This window comes from Palaemon carinicauda, unplaced genomic scaffold (genome assembly GCF_036898095.1).
Source record: "Palaemon carinicauda isolate YSFRI2023 unplaced genomic scaffold, ASM3689809v2 scaffold55, whole genome shotgun sequence".
NCBI classification, from domain to species: Eukaryota; Metazoa; Arthropoda; class Malacostraca; order Decapoda; family Palaemonidae; genus Palaemon; species Palaemon carinicauda.
Window position 1 is genome coordinate 240,001 of NW_027171816.1, and position 5,791 is coordinate 245,791.

Consider the following 5,791-nt stretch of genomic DNA (forward strand, 5'->3'; position numbering starts at 1 on the left):
CGCTAAAAAGAGATGGTGGATATCCTACACCCATGAAAATCCAATACTTTCAGGGACTTGTGGTATCTATGAACATGCAGCAGACAGAAAAGCATGGGTCACTGTGGTAGTTTTCTTGCGACTTCGAGCAGAAGAGCTAGCAGATCAGGATGCCACTTGGCATGGGACCATCCTGGACCACCAGGGTCATTCTGCCTCTTGTTTTAATTAACAACTTATTGATTATTGGCTAGATCAGGCTGATCAGAGGTAAGGTGCACCATACCGCTCTAGTGATCTCATGAGTGTTGGAAGACGTCTAATCACTTTAACCTCTGCTTTGACATGAGATTGGACTCCCTGCAGTTTACAATAATCAATAGACTCTTTCATAATGAAAGAATCCGATCCATATACTGAAGAGTGGTAAGGGGGCATGATCTTATTTGATCGACTGAGTCAAACGAGACCTCAGATCTACAGAACTAAGTATTGCCCAAATTCAGGGTCAAATCAACAATACCCGACCACGGCAACATGAAAGAGGTTCTCGATCATTGAGAAGAACTGAAGTTGACATCAATCTGTGACCTAGGTTCTCCCTAAAGGATGTGCCAATTTGGGCTTAACCAGGGCATTTCTCAGACTGATGTGATAGAAATTGCAGAAGATTTCTATACAGTGCTATAAAACAGTGATATGAGCAATAACTTGGTCAATAGAAACAAATTAAAAACTTAAGCCAGTAACGAAAATAACAGTAAAAGTAATAAGGAAATCATTAAAAGGCAAGAATAGAGGTAAAGAAGAAGATTACCTAACAAATGATTCAATACTCTCACTCTGGGTAGTCTGTCTAAATCACAGTACAGGATCACAGTACCTACCATCCCCCCTGTTCCACTCCACGGACAGAACCAGGTACGAGACTTTGGGCTGATGGAGGCAAATAGCAATGAATGTAAAATCAATGCAGCAGCTTGCATATGAGCGATACTGGTTTTTCTCCATAGCTAAGCAACACCTACCAACAGATATTCTTCATGCAAAGCACGTTTTCCTGCGTAAAGACATTAACAAGCCAGTGCTAAGGCCCCCTTATCTAATGTGAGAATGTTATCCTTTTGGTATTTTTATTTTTTTTTCTGTGAAATTGATTCATCATCTGACTCTAATATCTTTAAAATTATCTCTGTTAGTAATATTGGTTATAAAAATCATTTAAAGAAAATTTATTTCATCAACGAATGCATGTAACATTATTGCCATTCCCTTCTTATGTTTTTCTCTCTCTCTATCTGATACGGGGTCTTGAGTCCTTCTTTTTTTCGTTTTGGCCATACTGGCATAAGAGAAGCACGTAGGAGAAGCCGAATGGACATGCTTCCCCGTCCATTAAAGATATTTGTTTTGGTCACCAGAGAAGACATTGAACGTATTCCTTTTCAAGGGTAAGACTTCGTTATCATCTAGAAGATTATTATAAGAATAGGGAATATTATGTTATAGATGTAGAGGGAAAGTGATCAGAATGGATACACTGGCTCGCCAATGCCCGGCAAAGTTTGCATACACCCTCGTGGTCGTGTTGCATCATTTTACAAGACACCCTACTTATTCACTTGAGGAACTAGTCTGTGAGATCTGTGATCATGAAACCAGTCTAGGAGACCTGTGATCATGAAAGCAGTCTGGGAGATCTGTGATCTTGGAATCAGTCAGGAAAATCAAATTACGGAACAGTGTTGTGGCGGGATGTTGCAAAAACAACCCCCACACCCTTGAATCTTACTGACAATTGTCTCCTCAACTCATACTTTCCCCTTACTTTATCATAAACTGGACTCTTGAACAAAAAGGACATAAAAACCAACCATAACCTTAAAACTATATTTCTTGAACTAAAATAAATCATAAACTATCCGCAATCAAAATAAACACTTAAAACTAATCAAAAACTTCACACTAAATATACAATAACCACCATTCAAATAATCAACAAAACCCCTAACAGAACTTAAATTAACCGCACACCAACACCCAAATAAATATCTGTGTTCATATATATTTTATAGACCCCAACACTGTCTATACACACAAGCCAACTGTCTTTTATGGCACAACACCACTATATATAACCAGAAGACTGTCTTAAATATCATTAACAGCCTTAACTCATCGGGGTCATGGGTGTAATCGTTGTCGATATCATCATCATCATCATCATTATCATCATCATCCGAAATCTTAATTCAAAGGACAAGTCATCATCCGTTCAGAAATAAAAATAAAACAGTCCAAAAAAATTGCATACAGGCCAGGTCATCAACAGTTGAGCAATTAAATGGTGAAGTCTAAATGCAATCCTTTATTACAGGCCTGGTCATCAACAATAATCCACTTTCAAAACTTGAGTCTCTCCAAAGGAGGAATCACGGCCTGCCAATATAAAAAAGAAAAACACTTATGAACACTCCTAACTAACTGAACTATCGCACTATAATCAAAGATAAATAATAAATTGTTCCTATCATTCACAATCACTACAAGCAAAGATAAACAAAACTGTACTTACTTAGAAAATCAAAAAACACTTCTAACGCTGGTAAGAAAAATATATATAATCCAGCGTTCACACAACTGCCTTAAGCTGCAGTCAAATAAAAAAAGCATTCGCTCCGAAACATTCACCACTGTCGTAACCTAACTAAAAACGTAAACAAACAATCTCATTTGTGCCAACAGTCTTTCCCACTACAAACAATCCTTCGCTAACTACCACTTGTTCTTCGGCGTGCACCGCGGACACACAAACACACATACACACACACAAACACACACACACACTATCGTGCGATTTAGCAAAACTAAAGCAAATGAAATTCTCTCTCTCTCTCTCTCTCTCTCTCTCTCTCTCTCTCTCTCTCTCTCTGGATTTGGCAAAAACAAGAATTAAAATAAAGCAAAAATAAATCCTCCACAGTGTACAACCTTTTTAGCTGAATAAAGCCGGATAAGGATCAAGTCTCACTCTCTTACACGTCTAATATAAAGTTCACTTTTGATGAATAACGAAAATTTATGTCAGGAGGAAAAGAAAAACCCACCGTGACATATGGTGGCAGCTGTAAAGGGATTAATAGCCTTATGCTATTGATTCCAATTACCCATGACGCCTAAGTATTGCAGGTCACTCTAACGTTTTTGTATATTTTCATAGAAATATTTTTTTGAACTGTAACATCCTATGTATAAGGTATGTATAACGTATACTTTTTATGTAATTCTTAATGTGTGATATCATTTACATATTTGGGGATTATTCTGTTTAAATTATTTTTGTTAAATTATTGTATTAAAATGGTCAGTGCTATGGATGACTCGCTCACAGAACTATTACAGTTAGAAAGCGAAGGTTGGCAAACTGCAAGGGAAACACAGAATCGTGCAGAGTCCTATTAGGGAGTTTTGTCACAGGTAGGGGATTTAACACAGCAGGTTAAAAAATTGGACAGGGAGATGTCTAATATTCAGGGGACAATGCAGCACCTTATACAAACCCTTAATGACACTCAACCCACAGTAGTGTCTGCGCCTCATACTCCACATAATCCATACAACCCTTGCCCAGATACACACATCAATACAATATTAGGAACACTACCATACAGTTCCTCAATCCCTCCATGTACGAACACACAAAGCACACCACAAAGCGCATCTGCGCTCGTGAGTACAGTACCCCTAACACCTATAAGGGCATGGCCAACAACACACAACCCTGCAATTCCAACACCACCTACACCATCCCCCATCCCTAATCCACCACCAGCCTACCCTCCTCCTCTACTTCCTGTTAATCAGACAAACCCTTTCATTATACAGCAAGGTAATCAGTGTGTCACATCCAATCCTTTTATTGGATCTTTCAGTAATGCTAATCCATTCCTTTATTCAAATACTACTCCAGTAGCAGTTTCTCATGATATATCTGTTTTAAGGCCAAAAGATGTATCTCTCCTCAAACTTGCAGAGCTTAAGGGTGTAGTTGCCTATAATAGGTTGAATACTTTCTTTAGACAAGTAGATTCATGCACAGGCTCAGATGATAAAAGGATAGAAGTTGCCATGGCTAGTGCTGAACAGGATATAGCTACTTTCTTGGCCGCTGAGATACAAAAGAATGGTAATAATCTGTCTTGGAGTGAGATTAAAAGGCTCATGAAACCACAGTTTATAGGTGCAGCAACTCTTTTACAGGCATGGCAAGAGATAACTGCCATGACTTATTACTTTGATGAACCTCCTAGTTCTTTTATTAATAAATTGCAGTGTAAAATTTCAGCTTTAACATTGAAGTTCCTAATGATCCAATTCCAACCTCAGATAAGTTCCTTAAGACCAAGATATATAAAGGCTTAAATTCACAAGTTCACGTTAAATTAGTTGATTTCTTGGCAGACCATATACCTTTAAAGAATTTCATGGCATATGCAGAAGAAGAATATTATAGGGCTCAGGGCATAATTATTAATAATAACAACAGTGTCTTGCCCATTTAAGGTGCTGGAAGTTCCCAGTCACCAATCCCAGTAACAAATACCCCTCAAGGGAACTCCATGTACTGAAATAGAGAAATTAACAAGAAAATTTGATGAGTTAAACAAGAAAATTGAGAAAGTATCCATGACGAGACAAAATAATATTAAAAAGTACTGTACTTTTGGCAAAGTAGCCACCTATAATCTGTCTGATTGTCCTTATAATCCACCCAAGGGAGTATGCTTTCATTGTCATCAACCAAATGTTAGGAGAGGTCATGTAGGATGTCCAGGACAATTAGGTGGAGATAGTTCACTATGACTAGGTCACGCCAGATCTCCAAGTATAAGTTTGATGGTTAATGATTACATGATAGAAGCTTTAGTTGATACAGGTAGTTGTGCCAGCATATTCAAGAAATCCTTTGTGGACAGTTTAGGTTTGAAGCCTGCTAAGATGAGAAATTTACCACAGTTAACGGGAGTCACAGATACAGTTGTACCGGTATTAGGATCGGTTTATTTGGGTGTTAATGTTGGCCGTAGAGTTCTTACTCATTTATTTCATATTGTGCCAGACCCACTTTTAGATACAGAAGTCCTTTTGGGTGCAGATTTACTTGGGATTGCTTGTTTACCATGGGATCATAAGAAGGGTATCCTGGTTTGGGATAATATTAGATACCGTGTGCGGCTTCTTAAAATGAGACCTTCCACAAAGAGAATTAGAAATCTCAAGATAGTTAAATCCTCAAATCCCAATGTAGATGAGATTAGGTTGAAGAAAAAGATTATTCTACCTCCTTCCTCAGCAGGAATGTATGCAGTTAACGTTAATGAAGATGCGGATACAGTACTTCTATTGGAACCAGGAATGAAACATAGTGGTGCTATGAATGCTTTAAGCCGTAAAGTTAATAACAATAAGGAAGTTTTTATACCTCTAATAAATCGTACAAAGGGTATAGTTAAGTTAAAGATAGGAATGTTGATAGGTACTTATAAAAAGATTGATGAAAGGGACATCAGTTCAGAATCTCCCATATGTAGAAAGATTGAGATTAAAAATGAACTTATCCCTGAAAGCATGCGTGTTGCACCAGGACAAGGATGCACTAGTGAGGAGAAATTAGAAAATTTAATTGCACAACACGATTGGTCACATCTAGATGATAAACAACAGGCCCAGTTGAAGAAGATGTTAATGGAAAATCATCAAATTTTTATATTAGAAAATAACGAGTTAGGAAAATTTTAGGGAGTTCAAGGGC

General features: G+C 37.7%; 1 pseudogene; it reads left to right on the forward strand.

Moving 5' to 3' along the window:
* The first annotated feature begins 3,519 nt into the window (after positions 1-3,519).
* LOC137637143 (uncharacterized) lies at positions 3,520-4,842 on the forward strand (annotated as a pseudogene).
* Positions 4,843-5,791: the final 949 nt, after the last annotated feature.